General features: G+C 41.9%; 1 long non-coding RNA gene across 2 annotated transcripts in view; it reads right to left on the bottom strand.

The window, feature by feature from the left end:
- Positions 1-1,214: 1,214 nt before the first annotated feature.
- LOC141374391 (uncharacterized) overlaps positions 1,215-21,468 on the bottom strand; it is a 90,776-nt gene continuing 70,522 nt past the window's right edge. For both annotated transcript variants that reach the window (XR_012381219.1, XR_012381220.1), the window contains 2 exons: positions 2,233-2,325; positions 1,215-1,353 (listed from right to left, as the gene is read on the bottom strand). This is a non-coding gene — a long non-coding RNA (uncharacterized lncRNA). The remainder of the gene's footprint in view (positions 1,354-2,232; positions 2,326-21,468) is intronic.

Below are 21,468 nucleotides of genomic sequence, written 5' to 3'. Positions count from 1 at the left end.
TCATAGAGGTTTCCAGGGCTGTGCTAATTCTGGAGGCCCGAGGCAGAGTCCACTCTTTGCCTGCTCCAGGTTCTAGAGGCCGCTTGTACTGCTTGTCTTGTGGCTCCTTCCTCCATCTTCAAAGCCAACAGCCGAGGATCTTCCATTTCCTCCAGTCTGATCCCCCTGTCTCCCCTTTGTCAGGGCATTGTGATGACATTGAGCTCACCTGGATAATACAGGATCCTCTCCCCATCTCAAGACCCTTAACTTAACCACACTTACAAAATCTCTTTTACCACGTAAGGTAACATATTCATAGGGTCTGAGGATTAGGTCGTGGACATCTTTGGGTGTGGGGCATCATTCAGCTCATCCCATCAGCCCCTTTCATTAAATCAGAATGCCAGGGAGTAGGAGCCAGGCAACTATAGTTTTGAAGATCCACAGGTATCTCCAATGTGAAACCAAGTTTAAAAACCACTGCCCTAAATAATTATATAATCTTTGGGTGACGCCGTTAAACAGTGCTCTGATATGACACCCAGAGGACATGGTCTCAGTGTTGCTTTATTCCTAAGTTTGCGGTCATTTTTCTTAGCAAACAAACATATCAAGTAATTCTCAAATGGAAAAGCTTCACTTTGATTAACATCTGCAATCACTTTGTTTTCCTCGACTTTGGACTAGATACGGCTCTCACTGGCTGTGTAAACTTGGCAAGCCCCTGTTGCCTTTCATTCTTTTGCAAAATGGAGCCAATGTAACTCATTTCTGTCAGAAGGGTGGTGACAGTGGAGGAAGGTGTAAGTTAAGTGATTGAAATGCCATCTGTAAATATGACTGCACACATGCCCGTGCTCGGCTGCTGCAGGACTAGCTGGTGTCAGGTTTCCACAGCCAAGAATCATGCTCAGTGGACCACAAAAGACTGAGGCTTGTAAATGCTGTTCAAATAACTAAAATGAAAATAACACACATGCTCCCACACCCACCTTCTATCCTTCAATTACGCCTAATGGCTGAAAGCAAACAGAGGGGAGCTGTGAAGGCAGTTAGTGACCGCATACCTGGGAACCTTGGTGAAGCTCCAAAAACATAAAATGTCTTGCAGTAAACCTATCATCGGTATGAGTTTACTGCACTTCGCCCAATGCTGATCCCGGAGCCTCAGGGTAAACTTTTCACAAGAAGAAGGATCTGTTGCCGATTTTTAACACAAACACCGAAGTTCATTACAGTAGCTCTTGTCTTTTAATTGAAATGAGGATATACCTGAGGTTTGCAACAATCTGCAGGATACATCCGGAGGCCTTGGAAGGTCTGAAGAATGCTCCTCGGGCTTGCAGAATGGGAAGAGAAGACTCTTGAGGGCTGCCACATAGGCATTTTGGAAAAAAGAAATTCTAAGATAAGATTCCTAGATTAGATACAAAACCGGTTAGAGTCCTACAGACAATGAAATCATGACCTTGAGGTCATCTTCTCTACCGAATAGAAATCTATAAAATACCATGGGGACATCCCTGCTTCATGTAACATTCCCAGGTGCCATCCCTATTTCTGGACTGTTCCGTTCATGTGGGCAAACCTTGCTCTCTTTCAATATGACTCAACCTAGCTGGCAAGCTTCACCCGTTTCCCTGCCCCTAGGCCAGACTGATAATCACCACTTGAATGAGCCATGGATCAAGTTTCCTAAGGCAGGCACTGGATTTTAGATCTCCTTCAGACAGAAGAACCAATTTTTCAAATGAAATCATACGCCAATATATATGCAACATAGTGGAGAAGCTATTACATTAACAGTTGCCACCACTGTGCTTCTTAGAAAAGGATACACAGTTGATCCCAATTATCCACCCACTGCATATTTTTTAGTCCATCTGCTTGCTAAACTAGGTGCATAACTAGAACATCAATACTTGCAGTGCTTTTGCTGTCATCCACAAACATCTGCAGAGCAGTGAAAAAAAAATTAAGTCATTGGACGAACTTGTGACCAGCTGAGGCTGAACAAGGCGACGTTCCACCTTTTTTTTTGGGCTCTCAAACTGTTAACAAGTTGTCCTTTTAGAGATCTATTTAGTGGCACATTTTTTTTTTCATTTTTGTGCTTTTGTTGGTGATTTTTACACCAACTTTACACCAACTTTACAAGAGCCCCCAAGCATAGTGCCAAAGTGCTGTCTATCGTCCTAAGCCCAAGAAGCCTGTGGTATGTCTCCCAGAGGAAATGCATGTGTTACATACCTTTCATTCAGGCTCCAGTTATGGTGCTATTGGCCATGGGTTCTTCAGTTCATGAATCACTAATGAATCAATGAAATCTCTCAAATAAGGTGTCTTTAAAGAAAACCACACGTGAAACAAAGTTACTCATTGACTTGTTGAAAAATGTGACCAGAAGCCTGTAAGAACCTAACCCTCTATTTCTCCGGGGAGGAGCAGCTCAGCACTCCCTAATGCAGAACGCACGGTGATTTTATAGAACATAACCAACTACTGTGGATAGCAAGAATCAACTGTGTCTTTGGAAAAAATATCTGGATGATGGCTTCAGTTAGGCTGTGACACTCCAGGGGCCTCGGCAGAAATGTGCTCATTCCCACGAGGATGGAGTAGATGAAGGAAAGAAGAGAGGAAGGGAGAGGAACCGTCAGGAGGGACATTTTGCAGCTGTTTCAGTAAAGGGCCAACAGAGCAGAGCCCAGAGACAGGGAGCCTGAAAGGAGGTTACAGAATAGGAGGAGCACATACTGTAGGCTTCTCAGACGTCTTGTGACATCTTGTCTGTAACTCTCTCCTTGTGACATCCAACTCTTTCTTAAACTCTACCGTGCTCACATGTGCCTCTCATGGCTGGGGTTTTTGGGTTTTGTTTTATTCTTTTCCTCCAAAGAAATCAGGTAGTTTCCTGTCTTCTGCAAAGTGATGCAGAACCTGGTAAGAAGGCAGGATGTCGCTCAGCAGAGAAGACCGTGACACTGGAAGCCCTCCACGGGTCTGAAGACATCTTGGGGAGGACTTTGCAGAAGTGAAGTCTTGGGAATTGAATTGGCATTTTTAGCGGGGAGGGCCTGAGGGACCCCTGGGGACACCCATGGAGCTGCCGTATTGGGGGAAGGACAGGATGAAGAGCCTTGTCCAAATGCATTAGCCCCTGCCACCCAGATTAATTCTGCAGCACAAGCATGCAAAGGCCGGACCTGAAATCGAACAAATAAGCACAATTCTTTCTTGGATGTGTGCCGGGTACATTCCCTGACTGTGCCCCTAGGAAAGCATCACCCAGGATTGAGCTTAACCTGTCTGTCCTTAGTCGGTTTTGCACCGGGATCACAGGATTGTGCCTAGAGCACGGCCTGGGGCTGGAAAGGTTCAGAGCTCCCTCTGGATAAACCTGGCGGTGTTTGATCGCAGCAGAGCCCAAACACTCACTTGTCTTCATGCTTCCCCGTGGAATTCTGCTCATAATCAGGCTCCCCGCTGACCTGGCTTCTTTCCTGGGGGATGGAGCTTTTAATCAAATGAAACCAGCCTCTTGAACATTCCGGCAAACTTGAGCAGGCAGTGATCTCCCCTGACTCCACGCACGTGCCAGAAATGCTCTTGCCACTTAAACCCTTGAATTTCTCAGCGGTGGGCTGAGGGGAGGAAGCACTGAGGAAGAGAACTTGCCCCAGTAGACAGAGGGAGGACTCCTCTGGACCCTCCACAGCCGGGGGGCGGGGGGAGAGAAACAGGAAGAGGTGGATGCTTCTGTGGTACCTGCTTGTCCAAAGCTAAGGATTTGCTGAGCAGGCATGAGTCTTCCCTCTTGGCTCACCTGGTCTCTCTGCTTCTGCTCTGGGCTCTGGGATCCAATGACCCAGGACCTTCTTGTTCCAATTCCTGAGCCCAGAGCCTACGCTGGCTGTATATGCCTGCATCCCAAGCATTTTTGTACTCCTCTCATCTCATTTTTTCCCTTACCGATTTTGTCAAGGCTGAGACCTAGTCTCCCCTTTTGGGCTTATGGGTAGAAAATTAGAGATTATAAAGCTCCATGAAAGGAAAACGTGCTACACCTAAATGTGTTGGATATAGGCAGCAACAGAAAAGAAGATTATTATTCTAAATGTGGTGGTAAGATGCCAGGGTCTGCGAGAAAGTCTTCCTACAGATTTTTAGGGAAGCGGATGGAGCATCTGTGTCTTTTGATAATAGGAACTGCACAGACAGTATGGTCCATGATTAGGTCAGTTCTGTACAATAGCCATTAGGCTACTTGTTCGACTCAGAGGCCTGTGTAATTCAGGCAAAATCATCTGACCAGTAGACCTGAATAAACATGGACTGGAAGTGACCCAGATTCTTTTTTTTTTTTATTATTTTATTTTATTATGTTATGTTAATCACCATACATCATTAGTTTTTGATGTGGTGTTCCATGATTCACTGTTTGCGTATAACACCCAGTGCTCCATGCAGTACATGCCCTCTTTAATACCCACCACCAGGCTAACCCATCCCCCCACCAATCCATCCCCTCTAGAGCCCTCAGTTTGTTTCTCAGAGTCCATAGTTCTCATGGTTCGTTTCCCCCTCTGATTCCCTCCCCTTCATTTTTCCCTTCCTACTATCTTTTTTTTTTTAAACATATAATGTATTGTTTGTTTCAGAGATACAGGTCTGTAATTCATCAGTCTTACACAATTCACAGCGCTCACCATAGCACATACCCTCCCCAATGTATATCACTCAGCCACCCCATCCCTCCCACCCCCACCACTCCAGCAACCCTCAGTTTGTTTCCTGAGATTAAGAATTCCTCATATCAGTGAGGTCATATGATACATGTCTTTCTCTGATTGACTTATTTCGCTTAGCATAATACCCTCTAGTTCCATCCACATCATTGCAAATGGCAAGGTTTCATTTTTTATGGCTGCATAATATTCCATTATATATATATATATATATATATATATATATATATATATATACACACACACACCGTATTTTCTTTATCCAATCATCTGTTGATGGACATTTTAGCTCTTTCCATAGTTTGGCTATTGTGGACATTGCTGCTATAAACACTGGGGTGCATGTACCCCTTTGGATCTCTACATTTCTATCTTTGGGGTAAATACCCAGTAGTGCAATTGCTGGGTCGTATGGTAGCTCTATTTTCAACTTTTTGAGGAACCACTATACTGTTTTCCAGAGTGGCTGCACCAGCTTGCCTTCCCACCAACAGTGTAGGAGGGTTCCCCTTTCTCCGCATCCTCGCAAACATCTGTCGTTTCTTGACTTGTTAATTTTAGACATTCTGACTGGTGTGAGGTGGTATCTCATTGAGGTTTTGATTTGGATTTCCGTGATGCTGAGCGATGTTGAGCACTTTTTCATTTGTCTGTGGGCCATTTGGATGTTTTCTCTGGAAAAATATCTGTTCATGTCTTCTGCCCATTTTTTGATTGGATTATTTGTGCTTTGGGTGTTGAGTTTGATAAGTTCTTTATAGATTTTGGATACTAGCCCTTTATCTGATATGTCATTTGCAAATATCTTTTCCCATTCTGTCGGTTGTCTTTTGGTTTTGTGGACTGTTTCTTTTGCTGTGCAAAAGCTTTTTATCTTGATGAAGTCCCAATAGTTCATTTTTGCCCTTGCTTCCCTTGCCTTTGGCGATGTTTCTAGGAAGAAGTTGCTGCGGCTGAAGTTGAAGAGGTTGCTGTCTGTGTTCTCCTCTAGGATTTTGATGGACTCCTGTCTCACATTGAGGTCTTTCAACCATTTTGAGTCTATTTTTGTGTGTGGTTGAAGGAAATGGTCCAGTTTCATTCTTTTGCATGTGGCTGTCCAATTTTCCCAACACCATTTGTTGAAGAGACTGTCTTTTTTCCATTGGACGTTCTTTCCTGCTTTGTCGAAGATTAGTTGACCATACAGTTAAGCGTCCATTTCTGGGCTCTCTATTCTGTTCCATTGATCTATGTGTCTGTTTTTATGCCAGTACCATACTGTCTTGATGACGACAGCTTTGTAATAGAGCTTGAAGTCCAGAATTGTGATGCCGCCAGCTTTGCTTTTCTTTTTCAACATTCCTCTGGCTATTTGGGGCCTTTTCTGGTTCCATACAAATTTTAGGATTATTTGTTCCAAGTGACCCAGATTCTTAAGATTGATATGTAGTCTAGTTAAAAGATTGTACAATCAAATGTCAATGTCTCTCTCACGTCTCTCCCTTTCTACCCTAGCCCCATCCGATGGGGTGAGTGTGTGGGGGGTGGAAGTAGGGTCTCCTGCAGCCCTGGTGGCGCAGTGACTGGTACAATCACCTCCTCATCTGGAGGGAAACAGTAGGTTGGGAGGCTGGGCTCAGTGGGGCTAGGGGCAGGGAGCCCATCCCCTTGCTGCAAAGGAGACTCGGTTTTCATGGATGTCAGATCCTATCTGGTTGAGTGGGTCCTGGACAAGTTAGATGAAGGCACCTGTGGGATTCTTCACTGTTTTCTGTCAAACACATTGTTTTTCATCAAAGCCTCTCATCTAACAAAGACTCATTAAGTACAAACCATGACCAAGCACCGTGTGGTCCAGAGTGGCCTGTGTACTCCTGGATCAGGCTCGATCGCTCGCTCAGCTGCCTGTCTGTGTGGACAGCGTCAGGGTCACTGAATAGAGCAGTGGTCTTTGGTATCTTGGTCTGAGGCAAAAGCACGTCTTCTGGGACTTGGTCAGGACACCCAGAACTGCTTCCTGACAGAGAAAAGTAACTTCTCCTTCTCTGTCCATGCCTGTCAGGGAGGCAGACGTCCCTTTCACGTTAGGTCACTTTTCATCACTTTTGCTTGAACTAATGCAATTTCTAGTCTCCCTGCTGCCCATTTCCAATGCAGCCTACACCCACTGTCAGATTCCTCTTCCTTAAATATGGTGAGGATCATCATTCCTCCCCTGCTCAAAAAGCTCCAAATAGTTCCCACTGTCTACAGAGAGAACAGTGCACTGCTTAGCCTGTCACTAGAGTTCCCTACAATATAGCCCTAGCCTACTGTTTTTCCAAACCCATCTCCTTCTCTCCTAAATGTACCTTCCTTGTCAGTCAGTCTTCTGTAGGATGCCTCACACACCCTTTTCTCTGTGCCTTGGCTTATAAATGGTTCCTCCAATACTGGGTTGCCTCCCACACTCCCCTCTCTCCATAAAAATCCTCCTTACTCTTCGAGAACCTGTTCTTTCTCCAAGTAATTCTTAATTAGTTCAGCCCAGAATGACATCTTTCATTGCTTTGAATTTACTAAGTCAATTACATGCATTCATTTAGTGTTCCTGGTTCTTTCCAAACTTAACCCACCAATAAGAGACTGGTGAGTGGGTGCTGGCAACTGTACGGCCATGGCAATGGAATATTCTCTGAACCGTCCCCCTTCTCCCTTTTAAAGGGCAGGCATGGGCTGGAGTAGGAAGCAGAAGAGGAATAGAAATGTTCTCAAGTAAAAGAATACCTAACATTTACCCTGAGATGGTGGGGGTTTCCTAAATGGGCTAAGCTGTTATACTTAGCAATGGAATTCTTTTTTTTTATATATATATATATTTTTAAACTTTTTATTTATTTATTCATGAGAGACAGAGAGGGAGAGAGAGAGAGAGAGAGGCAGAGGGAGAAGCAGGCTCCCAAGGAGCAGGGAGCCCGATGCGGGACTCGATCCCAGGACCCTGGGATCATGACCTGAGCCGAAGGCAGATGCTTAACCATCTGAGCCACCCAGGTGCCCCTAGCAATGGAATTCTTCACTGTTTTCTGTTTGAAGCAAAGGTTTAGTGTTCTATCCTTTATCTGTAAAGTTGATGCATGTCTTTGTCTCAGCCCCCCTGGGAGCATGCTTCTGCCCTGTGTTCTGGTAATAAACTGAGACATTCACACACACTTACCTAGGTGCCCCCAGTAAGGTCTCATTTTTGTAGCATGGCCAGCCAACATCTGGACACCGTGCTGTGGAACATGAGCCAAACTGGCTCCTCACTCGAGACTCAAGCCTATGGCCTTGACTTCATCAATACATTAGCCAACATAAATGAGCAAGGCAGCCACAGAGCACTGTGTAATTGATACAGAATAAAGCCTTTATAGGTTGTGAAGGGAGATTCTGTCCTTCCTAGCACCATGGTGTGAGACTTTTTTTTTTTTTTTTTTTAAGATTTTGACAGAGACAGACACAGCAGGAGAGGGAACACAAGCAGGGGGAGTGGGAGAGGGAGAAGCAGGCTTCGCGCTGAGCAGGGAGCCCGATGCGGGGCTCAATCCCAGGACCCTGGGACCATGACCTGAGCCGAAGGCAAATGCTTAACCACTGAGCCACTCAGGCACCCCGAGAAAGACTCTTGAATTGAGTTCGGAGAATCTGCAAGAGTCCCTCGATTACAAGTCTTAATGCCTGCTGTCTGATCTTTCATTAACTCTTGATACGACTGGGAAAAGCACTTTGTTCTTGGGGATGGTTTCTTCATCATTAAATGAAAGGTTTTTCTTTCTTTTGTTTTGTTTTAATACTCTTTTGGGTCTCCTTCAGCTCTAGAATTCAATGCACCTGAATCAACTTTTGTGTCCAAGGCTGAACTAAATGATCTCTTAAGACATCTTCCAACATTGTGACCCATGAGACTTGTTATAATTGCTCCTGCAGATAGAACATGCCTTTGTGGAAATCATTTTTCCACAGTTTTTCTGTGCTTAAAGTTTTATGCTTGTTTGACTGTTTAATCTGAAATTGCATGTAATAGTTTTTCAAAATTTCCGCTCTCTTGGTATCAGTGAAGATCCTTGATTATAAGCAACAGAAATTAAGTCTGGTTAACTTAATATGAAAAAGGATCCATTGGAAGATTCTTTGTGATTTCATAGATTCAGCTCTATGAGTGGAGAACCAGGATGACAAAAAGGTCATGTAATGAAGAAGGTGACTCCATTTTTGATGTTTGGCCACTGCCAGCTTTTAGGTGCCCCCCTTCTTCCCTACATCTGGGCAACCCACTTAAGAAGATCTGTGGATGTTCCATGTTGCTGTTGGCAGCCAAAAATCTCAATCAGTGCAGCCTCAGCCTCTGGCCCAGTGCATAGCCCCAACCCAGCTTCACCCCCTTCCCACCATCAAAGCTGCAAGCTCCATCCCCACCCCAATCCTCCTGGTCACCTTCTCATCAAACCCAGAGTAAGCTTTCCCTTCCTGGGAATCCCAGCTTATTGTGAATACTACATACATTTTATTCATATTCATTGGTGGGTGTGTTGTGTCATCTCTCTTGACATACAAAGAAATTCCTGGGTGGGAGATTATGCTCACCTCCCTGGAGATTGATTGAAACAGGGAAGCTGGACAAATTGACCAGAATCGGGATAAGCCACAGGACTCCAGCTGAGCACAGGCAGCTGCCTCTGCCAACTCTTGATACTGCCATAGCTTCCAGGATTAATTTACAAAGTGACCCTGAATCTTTGTGTCATGTCCCTTACGTTCAAAATTCTGGGTGAGAGAATTATATTGTCTGAACCTAGGCATATGCCATCCTGGTTGCAAGGGGCATGAGGGCTCTTTTCCTTTCCTAGTTATGGGCAAACAGATTTAGAGCTTCTGGGTGGGAGGCATGGTGAGACGAAATGAAATAACTTCCCAATTCAAAATTCAAAGAGGGAAATTCTTTGGTTTTGAGACTGAACAGGTCTTTATAAATAAATTTTAAAAGCTTGCAGCATTCATGTTCTTATAAACCTTTTTTAAAAAAAAATTGAGATAAAACATAACATAAAATTCACCATTTTAACTATTTGAAAGCAGTTAATTCAATGTTTTTTTCGTTTTGTTTTGTTTTTGTACATTCACAATGTTGTGCAACCATTGCCATTATCTAATTCCAGAACATTTTTTATCACTTGAAAAAGAAATCCTTTACTCATGAAGCAGTCACTCCCCTTTCCCCCCTCCTCCCATCCCGTGGGAACCACTCATCTGCTTTCTGTCTGCTGGTCTGTCTATTCGGGATACTTCATATAAATGGGATCATGTAGTACGTGTTTTTTTGTGTCTGTCTTCTTTCACTTAGCACAATATTTTCCAAGGTTCATCCCTCGTGCAGCATGCACCAGTATTTCATTCTTTTTTATGGCTGAATAATATTCCATTGTATGAATGTGTCACACCTTGTTTATCCATTCATCTGTTGACGGGCATTTGGGTGGTTTCCATTTTTTGGCTATTATAAATAATGTTGCTATGACTATTTCCGTGCAAGTTATGTGAACATATGTCTTCAGTTCTCTTGAGTATATATACCTAGGAGGGGAATTTCTTGGTTTTATGGCCACTTCATGTTTAATTTTTTGAGGAGCTGCCAAACTTATCTGCAGTGGCTGCACCATTTTACCTTTCAACCAACATTGTGGGAGGTTTCTGATTTCTCCACATCCTCACCGTTACCTGTTATTGTCCATGGTTTGATTATAGCCATCCTAGTGGGTATAAAGTGATACCTCATTATGGCTTTGATTTGTGTTTCCCTCATGACGAATGCTGTTGCGCATCTTTTCATGTGCTTATTGGCCATTTGTATATCTTCTTTGGAGAAATGACTATTCAAGTCCTTTGCCCATTTTTAAATTCTGTTGTTTTTGTTGTTGAGTGGTAGTAATTCTTTATATATTCTTATAAATATCCTTGTCAGACAAATGACTTGCAAATATAGTTTCCTTTTTTGTAGATTGTCTCTTCACATTCTTGATATCCTTTGAAGCACAACAGTTTTTAATTTTGACAAAGCTCGATGTATCTATTGTTTCTTTTGCCATTTGTGCTTTCAGTGTCATATCTAACTGTCTAATCTTGATCATGAACATTTACTCCTATGTTTTCCTCAGAATACAAATGCTACCAGGTTCTAACAGGCCAACCTACCCGACCTAGAATGCAAATAAAGAGGTGATTGCCCTGGTCCTGTCCCACATTGTCTACTATATTTTGAATAACTTCACGTTGTTGAAGTTGTTTATTAGAGCACTTTATCCAAAGAAATTTCCTTTATGAAATAAAATGTTAAACTTTTATTTTGAAAATTTCACCCATAATCATGATTCAAACAAAATTATTTTAATTTCTTTGTGTTTCCTTATAATCTTTTGCCAAAAGTATACATATTTTTATAAATTATAATCATCTCATACGTGTATTTTCCTTCTGTTTTTTAAACTTGGTGTTATGAGGGGTGCCTGGGTGGCTCAGTCAGTTAAGTTTCTGAGTTTAAACATTTTCCATGCTTAACACCTTTAGTTTTCTAATATGCTTTATTAAAAACAAATAGTATTTAAAAATGTTTTCCTAACCATTAAAGCAATATTTGTTGAATGTAGGAAAGAATGAAAAAGAAAAGTCATCCATAATCCCACCAGTGAGACAGAACTAAGTTAAATATCTCAGAAAATTGGAGTCCTGTTCCAACTATACTTTGATTCCTTTTTCCCCTACAACATGATTTGCCTATATCTTAAATAAGGTATGTTAATTTCACAATGGTTTTTTAAATTTATCTCCAAAATTACTATGACAAAATGAGAGTAGGTGGGTACCCAAATCTGAATGTCCAGCAAGGACTGGGCCAGAGTTCACGGTACCATCCACAGCTTCTGAGAAGAGGTGTAAAGGTCTCTGAATTGTGACAGTCGATTGTCCCGATTGTGGGAAAGCTCAAACTGCTGAGAATCTTGATAATGACATGCTTCCATGATTTTCATATCTGTATTCTGAGCCTCTTAAGACAAACTGAAAGAGTGCTATCTGTAGTTTAGCAGAATGTCCAGTTTTTCTGTTGATCATTTACATTTTTTTAACATCAACTTATCCTTTCATCAATTGCAACTGTTAAGATTAAAAGTAGGTTAAAAGTGACTTAACAGTTGGAGTTTGCCATTAAGTGTTTTTCGTTTGATGACTAAATATTTCCATAGATAAGAGTTGCATTGAATTCAAAAGATGATTAATACTTTAAAGATTTAATTAGTATTAACAGGGACTTGACTTATAGCTGGTGCATATGGTTGTGGTAAAATTTATAAACCCATGCCAGTCTTCATTTCATAATTGTTGAATCTAATTACATTTTTTCCCCAAATAATTTACAAGGGTCAGAGTTGCCTTGATATTTGAAGAAGTGTTTACCTTAAGGAACTATCCACGAACATCCCCTCTATCTCTTGGTGGAAGTGTCCCTCTTTCAGTGGCCACGGCATAAATTCAAGGTCTAAGGTCATATTCTATGAAATACTTCTCTAGTGTTTTGGGAAGTCCTTGCATTTGTGGATGCCTGTGTATTTTAGGGTTTTCTTTCACAATTATACTCATGCTCCTTTTTCTATTTATCCACAGCATTTTGACTCTAGTTGAAGACAAAATTCACCTTGGAGTCAGCATTTCTCACTTCTGGAGGTAAATGAGGTAGGTATCCATAATAGCCTTTTATAACCATAGAGCTAGTATTTCTTAGGCACCGCCCTGAAAAACTGCATAGAGATTTCAAGTTGCTTATTTAGCTTCCCAGTCATCTAAAGCTTTGAAATAATCAAAGATACTTAATAAGTACCATGTGCTGAAAACTCCCACAATCTTCTGCAGTGCAAAAGGGTCATTTTTAATTGGTGTCTTTACCAGCTATGTTTCTCTTTTGCAAACCCTGAAATAGTTTGGGCTGCTTTCATATCACCACTCAACACTTCCAATGGTAGAGGAGTTCACAGGTTTACCACTACAAATCTACCAACTTGGGCGAGGCTCCAGCTACTCCATGCTAATGCTTCGTTTAGATAACCTTTGAAGTCCCATTATCCCTGGGAGGCTATGAATCAGTGTCGACTTCTAGTAATACAGAGGAAACTGCATGCCAATAACCTTTAGATACTATCTCAATCTTCATGATACTGACTCATAAACTTAATAATTGTTCTAATTTAAAAGAGCAAAAATGTACACTGAAAAAATAATCATGCCAACCTAGTGAAGCCTAGCTTAGCCATCTCCAAGACCCAGCTTCCTCATCAGAAAATAGAGGCATCACTAACCTCTTCCCATGGTTGTTGGGAACATCAAATGAGACAAAGCATGTAAGGCTCTTGGGGTAGTGCTGGTTTTCCCTTTTCCCTCTCTCTAGCTGCAGAAGTATTTGTTTTGAGAGAATTCAGTCACCAAAAGAATCCATTCACTTCTCCTTTGCCTAGCTGCATCTAACAACCTTGCCGTACTCCTCTGAGAGTTGGCAACCCTGCATTTCTCTTCTCACCCAGAGCTATAAGAAGAGGGCAGACACTATTTCACTTAGGGTACATTCTGAATGTGTGGCAGGGGGCCAGCCAAACTGTCACACAATGAAAGGAACAAGCCAAATTATTCTCAGTTGGGCTCATAGCAAATATGGTTGGAGTGGGAGTCTGCAAATAGAGACAGGAAATGGTAATGTAATGGAAAACACATTTGCATAGATCCTTGTGATTTCCCAAATCTCTGTGTGAGTGGAGAAAATACACGTATTCTGTTGAGAAGATCCCTGGTACTATCTAGAACTCCTGTTCCCCTTCCCCTGCTCTTGAACAAACATAAAAAATCTCATTATGCCCTTGTCTCCAAAGGCCTCTGGAGAGAACTGGAAAGAGACACTGGTGCTTTTAGTCACATGCAGGAAAGAGCCTGGCTTAGCTTAGAAACTCCTATGGTGCCAACTGTGTGGGCAAGGCCTTGGAAGAACTCTGGGCCTCCTGAGAGAAGAGATGAAACCGCCAACGCCTTTGCTTGGCATGGGGTTTCCTTTCTGAGTTTCAGCAAGGACTACTAAGGCCATTTAGCCTTTGGCTTCATAAGGGCAGCTGAGGCCTTAACTGCTTCTCCTTTCCCACAAATCCAACCCCCTTGACCTGGTGAAGGAGTCCCACCACAACAGGCCCTTGACCTTAAAATCACCACGCTTGCTCTGCCCTTCATGCAACTGATGCTCTTCTCCAGGGACTGGCGAACTACGGTCCCTGGGCCAAATATCGCCAGCCACCTGGTTTGGAAATAAAACTTTATTGGAACACTGCCACACCCAACTGTGTACGGCTGCTTTCAGCTTACAGCAATAGTTGAGTACTCTCGGGATACAAAGCCTGAAGTAATTACTATCTGGCCCTTTAAAAAAATGTACTGACCGGAGCTCTGCTCACACAAACCTGCTTGCCCTTCCCTTTAGAGATGGAGCTTTCCAGACTCTGCCCATTTCTAGGTGTCTTTTGGAAACGTTTCCCGGAGTCTGTCCATGTGGCTCTCCCTTCTGTTTTTCGGCTCCCTGAAGGCATTAGTTGCTCCAGGAAGGTTTCTCTGAAACTCAGATTGAGCTTAATGCTCTCAAGGGATGAGGATTGGGAATAATTAACTCTGTTCTCAGGCCGCACACGGCCTGAGGCAGACCAGGCACTCAAGAATGTTTGCTGGATTCGTGCAACTGGATGTGCACTGTTACATCACGCTGCCATCAAGAGCACGAGAGCAACTGCCAATGGGGTAGGACAGTTTGCTGAGAATCTTGATGGCAAATGCACAGGGGTTTTACTATTGCATAACCCTCTGCAAAGCAAAACTAACTGCCAGGCCTGCCTCACCTGCACGCAAGGGAACTGAGTCAGCTGCCCCACATAAGCCACGTTCTGATCCTCGTTCTAATTGTCACGACCTTTCAATAAGAACCTCATGGGTTCCATGATAGAAAAGCTCCAGGGCCAACTAGAGAAGTGTGCCTTTGCCCGACGCCAAAGGCAAGTCCTCTCCTGGACTTCTCCAGAACAGCTTCTGATATGAGATCCTATTAGATGCCACCTGCCCTAACCTCTGTCTTCAGATTCTGCAAAGGGGTCTTCTATTTTGGGTTGGATTGACAGGAGTACAGCTAATGGGGAAAACTGACTTCATCAGGTAAATGTCTAGGTACGGATTTCTCAGTGTAAATGACTGAGCATTTGTATATAAATATGCATAAACACAATTTCCCAGAGCACTAAATGGTTAGAAAAATTGCCCTTAGCTGAATCGTACCTCACACTACAGTGTGCAATTGCAAAAGGTTAGTTTCATCTTTGTTTTAAAAAGCTAGTTAAATGTCTAAAAAGGGATAAAAATTCCTGGGTTAATATAGAAAATGATCTTGGAAGAAGTTAGATATAGTGATTCACTTTGTGACTGAATTGTGATCCAATCCTGATTATACCTTGGAATTCTTGCATTATGACTAATTCAAAGTTCGCTTTTGAAGGAACTGTATTATTTGATATGAAATAAGATCTTGTCCTAGCAAGAAGGCGAATGCTGTCACTCCAGGTTAAAATGACTCCAGCAGGCAGGGCTTGCTTTCTCTGGTGCTGCTAAGTGCCAACTAAACAGGCATTAAAGATCTGTAACATGGTTTAGCCCAGCCCTTTTGTTCCCTTCTGCTCTTTCTTTCTTTTTCGTTTTTTTCTTTCTTTCTTTTCTTGCCATTTCAGACACAGTGAGTGCTAAAACTAGAAGAAAATGTACATTTTGTTGGATCCAATGCTATCACTTCACAGATGAAGGAAACAAGGTAGAGAGGTAAAGTGACTTGTCAGAGGTGCCCAGTATATTTCAGGGTTCAGACTTGGACCCGAATGCCCTGACTTCTAAAATGGTACCCTCTTTATGTCATCATGGCCCTGCCAAAAGGCAGATAGGGGAGCTTAGGAACATGAAACAACATCAGTCAGAGAACTGATCTGAAGCAATGGCAAAATACGTGATTGGCTAGGAGATAAATTAATTCCTTGACAGTACCTCCTGATTACCTTGAAGATGAAAGAGAGTCGGAAAAAATGTGGATTTCAATTATCCATGAAGACCAGCGTATAGTGGGTTAGTGTAAATGTGTCCCTTAACATTTGCTAATGCTGAGTAAGCACCCACCATCTCTGAAATGAAAGGCATTCCATGAAAAAGCATGACCACTGATAATTAAGATAATGGAACTTTTTTATGTACTGACTTTAAGTCCAAGGATTTCTGAACCATTTCAAAAAATGAAAGAAGCCCAGCCTAATTTGCCCTACTGTATTTCTTAATACAGCACAGGATCAGAGGAATCCACAGACTTTCATCACTGCTCATGCTTTTATTTGTGTTTTTTTTTATTAGTAGAATCCTTTAATTTTAAAAATTGTTAGCAATAAACATTCTCATTAGGATTTCACAGAAAGAAGCACTACTGATAGGATTCTTCTCCAACATCTTGCATCTCTGCAAAATTACATGTCATTTTCTAAAAACTCTGATAGCCTGGTTCTTAATATATCATACTTGAACTTGACTAGTCATTGTCTTTGGTGGAAAATCCATTGAACCCAGCATGGCAGGAGGTAATGGGAACACACTAGCAGGAATACATGTGGCTTGGGGTTTGAATATTTATCCATTGTTGAATAACCCTTTGGCTTATTCAACTAGCAAAACTCTATATATTCCACTGATAGTGGTCCTTTTTTCTTCTTGCAATGCTGTGGAGCATTTTCAGTGTAATTTATAACAAAGAAAGGTGCAGGTAATGGCTCACACAAGCTTCATAATGTTTAAATCATGGCAATAAAACTTGACAGACTGAAAGGTCAGAAGTTTGTCTTGACTATTACAACAGCTATCTAGGTGCTTTTGCCCCAGAATAAAGCTCCCTTAATTAATATTCCATTGGGTTTCAGCAGACTTAATGTTTTAGAGTGTACTTGAGCCTGGGGCAAATGTTCTCTTTTTCATCTCTGTTCTCGTCATTCCTAATTATCAGAGAGTTCTAACACCTTTTTTCGAAGTCACTTCAGTTATTGGTCATCGATTGGCTGCAAGGGCCATGACCTACAGATAGTCCTACACAAAGCATTTGTACTAATTTCTAGTTTGGTTCCTAATTTTATGACTTGTCTGATTTTGGGTAGGTCATTTTACCCATCTGAGTCTCTTAATCAAAAAGTGAGAGGGTTGGATTAGGTTATCTCTAAATTTCCAGCTAGTTGTCACAATCTCAAGGAGTACTCACTAATGTGCTCTATGTTTCTATTATAATTCTAGAATATGGGTAAATTATTAAGAGGATTTTTGTGTGTGTGTATAGATGTAGAGGGGAGATGTGGGGGGAATAAAATTCATTGCATAAATATAAAGCAAAATGAATGATACAATCCAACTTGGGAGGGAATAAGATAGAATTTTCTGTGTGGGTCAGCGGTTGGAGAAGGTATTTGGAGATGCCCGAGAAAGGCTTGAAGTTATAAGCAGCTGTCCTTCAGCTGAAGGCTGGTCCCAGACTCCATTTCCTCTTTTCCCTTTCTCTGTTTTTCTCCCAAGTTTGGATAGATGAAAGGGTGTGAGAGGAAGTAAAGGGGTGGTAACAAGTTGGGGGCCAGAGAGGCCACAGTGAAGCATGATGGGAGGTCACCCTCCTTTCCCCTATTGTATGCAACACAGAAAGGCAAAATACCATAGTGGAAAGGTCCTGGCCCTCAGAGCTATTTCAGGACCTTGGCAGCAGACCCATAGGAAGGGTGGTCGGGTTTCCACAAATTCCACACAACAGACAATCTTGCATAAATATTCCATGTGGTTCTTGTCTGTATAAGGGTCACAGACTTGATGACAGAGTTGGGTGCTTTTCCCAATACAGGCAGGTGAGGAAGAGAGAGCTTTAAAGATTCTTTGTCCTTTATCACACAGAAGCCTCACCTAATCCCTCTCACATCCCCACCTCAAACATCCAAACCAGCTGAACAAATACATCCTCTCTCCCACACAACCTACCCAAACAACACAAAACAGCACACCCAAGACCCTGTCCAAGAAGAGACTGTCCCATGACACCTCTTTGTCCCCACTTTGGGAATTCAACATACTTTCACAGCAAAATGTGAACTCTCTTTTCCCTTCTAGGTCCCATTGACTTTGAGTGGGACTCCTGGTAACATGCTCGTTTTAATAAATGTCATTAAGTAAACAATCTATTTTTTATCCATGTATTTTTACCCATAACCAGTTACGAAATGCAGGATGACGCCCGCCTCTGATCTATCTCAAAAAAGAAGAAAACTAGAAAAATTTGCCTTAATTTGTGGCAGAATGACTTTGATTGGACAGGAAAAAGAACTTCCTGTATGAAAGATTAATTAGAAACTGAAATAGCTCACTGAAACTTGTCAGTCCTTTTTCTTTCCCTGGAGATGATTAAGCAAAGACTCATCCACCCACTTTTTGCCTGGAAACAAGTCATTCTGCCGGAATCTATGGGTTAGCAGCCATGTTGCCGTGCCCACAGCCTTCCTCACAGTAGGAGCTGTGGTTGATCATCGCAGAACCACATAACCACACACGGGGGCCTGTCTTTCATAAAAAAGTAGGGAATAAAAGAGTGGGACATGAGAGAGAGTTTTTTTTCCCCTCTGGAGTCTTGTTTAGCTTGGAAAGAACTGAATCCACTGAGCAACACCACATTTATTGGTATTAATTGATCAGTTGACAAAATATTCTGCAATAGATAAGGGACGGGAAACAAAGGCAACACAAAATATGACATGGTTCCTACCTGCCTTCAAGGATCTTGTAAAACGAAACCAATAGTAAAAAGCAGCATATGTATGCATGGAGCAAAGGATTAGATCCAAACGGAAGGAAAGGGCCTTATAGATGCAAGGTGGAGAGGGGAGGGAGGTGGTGAGGAGGAAACACTCGGTCACACCTCCTAGGGCATGCTTCAGGAGTACCATACCATAGACAGGGTATGCCCCCCACATCTTTCTTCGCTTGCTTTTGGCTGTAGTGGGAGGAAAATGCTTAGTTTTCCATATAGGAAAAATATAGCTAAATTGTTTGCATCTTTGGGTTCAAAATATATGGTCAACTCTTTGTCTCTCTGTCTGTCTCCATCTGTCTCTCTTTCTCCAAATCAGAAAAATTGTAGCTGACAGTTTTGTGAATTTCCTGGGCTCTTAAAGTGCCATGGGCTAGCAAGAACTCCAGTGGAGGTGATGGTCAGAGTAGTAACAGTTGGTAGATGAGCCTCAACCAATCAGAACACTTTGGTCAGGGCACTATTTTTTTTAAGATTTTATTTATTCATTTGACAGAGAGACACACACAGTGTGAGAGGGAACACAAGCAGGGGGAGTGGGAGAGGGAGAAGCAGGCTTCCCGCTGAGCAGGGAGCCCAATGCCCGGCGTGATCCCAGGACGCTGGGATCATGAGCTGAGCCAAAGGCAGACGCTTAATGACTGAGCCACCCAGGCACCCCGAGGGCACTGTCTAATCAGGATGGAAGCCAGTCATGATCACACTTGGTTGTGAATAAACCTTGAACATCTGCTCCTGGGTCTTCACTGTGATGAGGATGCAACAGGTCCTGCTTTTCTCAAATACCTTGGTCTGCGCTGCATATGTTATTGAACTGAAGGCTGATTTTTTCCCCCATCAGAGAGATGCATGCCAATCAGAAAGTTGTTTGTGAATTTCCATTACCTTGATGCCCTCCCCCTAACCCTACCCCATCGTTGCAAGCTTCCAGGCTTCAGGAAAGTTGACTGAAGAGTTTCTTTAATAAGGCCTTCCATCTTATTTACCGTGAACAAAATAACCTGACTCCATCCAAGCCCATTTTGACAAACGCCCCCCACGGGAGAGTATAACCGAAGAACTCCAAGATGCTGTGGTCATTTGGTATATTCAGATTCTGTCTTGCAGAGAGGGCTTCATCCCTTTGAACTATCCCCTTCTCAGTGTAAGGACCCTGAATGAACTGCACAGAAGGGTAGAACTGGTCTGCCAAACGATTTACATGGTGCCAGACAGGCTGTGTGAACACCGAGTGTAGTTTCTGTTCTGAGGTGATTCTCTGTCTGGACCTGGCTGACTGCATTAAGGAGAGCCAAGAAGGTAGCTTGTCTTTTTAATAACTATAACCAATGGGGAAAGTTTGAGGCAGCCCTTGTCATTTGGTTGTCTTGAACAATGAACATCACACCATTGACTGATGGTCTTTGTCTCTCTCTTTCTGTAGAATAATTTCCAAGTGCAAGCTTAGCAGTAACCATGATGCATCTCGTCTCTTTATAGTACACTTGCCGAAAGAGAAAGGCAATTTGTGCCTTCCACATCACAGACATAAACAGCCTACAACTGATTTCATTTATGATCTGGGTTAAGTGGACTGTCTTACTATATTGTTTATTTAATAACCTTGCTGTACTTTGCAAACTCAGTCAACCACAGCTAATTCCTACCCAAGAGAACAGTTTCCCTAAAGTACCCATTGATATGCATACACTATATACATAATTTCACTCTATTTAATATAATGCATGCATACATTCATTTGTGCCAATCTAATCTCCATGTGGCTTTTAAAGTCTGACCTTGCCATTCACTCTTTGTGTTAAATTATAGTCATATTTATTCTATTGGGTATTGGAGTTAAGGACTGTGACTTTTCTATTACGAGGCTGCAAGAAGGAGGTATTTGATAATAGAAAACAGAATCATACCCTTAAAGTTCACCGTGATAACGAAATCCAAAACAATACCCTAAAAGGTCAAAGCAATTTTTGTTTTGCAGACTTAAAATAACAACCATTTAAGCTTCAGAAACATTTAGCTAACATACAAAGGCAGCCTTAAAACAACATAAAAGAAGTTATGTAAAATTTCCATTATATTTTACATATTGTCTTTAACTTTAAATGAAGTTAAAAGGGTCCACTTCTTTAATATTAGATACCTGGTAACAAGATGCAATTGTACTTACAAAAATGTTTATTATAATTTGTTTATAAATGCATTGATGAGAACTTTAAAATGTATCAGATGACTCCTGGTTTTAGCAGCTGAAACACTTGCTTCCTCTAGGATGTGTCCTTTCTTGTATCTCACTAGGACAAGGGGTCACAAAGAATGTTGTAACAATATCTGGTGGCAAATATGGCCTGTGTCTAATCTTCCATTGAGAAGGTAAATTAGTTACTTATCCAAAAAGGTAAATTAGTTACTTATCCAAAGGTACTTGGAATGTCAGAGCTAGAAGGTATAAGATTTTTCACTACACAGTTTAAGTGCCTGGATGGGCTGACTGATTTCCAAACAGATTTGTTTCTATTGTTATGACAACTTTAGTACTATTTTTCTTAAAAAAAAATTTTTTTTTTAAAAGAACAAAACCAAAGAGGCTCATTTCTATTTTGTGTCATCCACTCAATTCTATCACCATGTCTTTTTCTGACAAATGCTTAGTATGATGTGAACAGAAGGAGTAAGAAGCTTCTACTTTTTTCCATGTATATGTAGGGTTGCCTCATTTGTCTCTAACACTTCATTCTATGTTCTTCCAAATCTGCTACTTAATTTGTAAAGCTAAAACAGATTTTACAAAGAAGATGCTACCTTAGAGTCCAAACT

The sequence above is a fragment of the Callorhinus ursinus genome, unplaced genomic scaffold (genome assembly GCF_003265705.2).
Source record: "Callorhinus ursinus isolate GAN/ISIS: 27379988/994484 unplaced genomic scaffold, GSC_fseal_2.0 scaffold17, whole genome shotgun sequence".
Classification (NCBI taxonomy): domain Eukaryota; kingdom Metazoa; phylum Chordata; class Mammalia; order Carnivora; family Otariidae; genus Callorhinus; species Callorhinus ursinus.
Note: the sequence above shows the minus strand (reverse complement) of the source record. Positions and strands in the feature narration are given on the sequence as shown.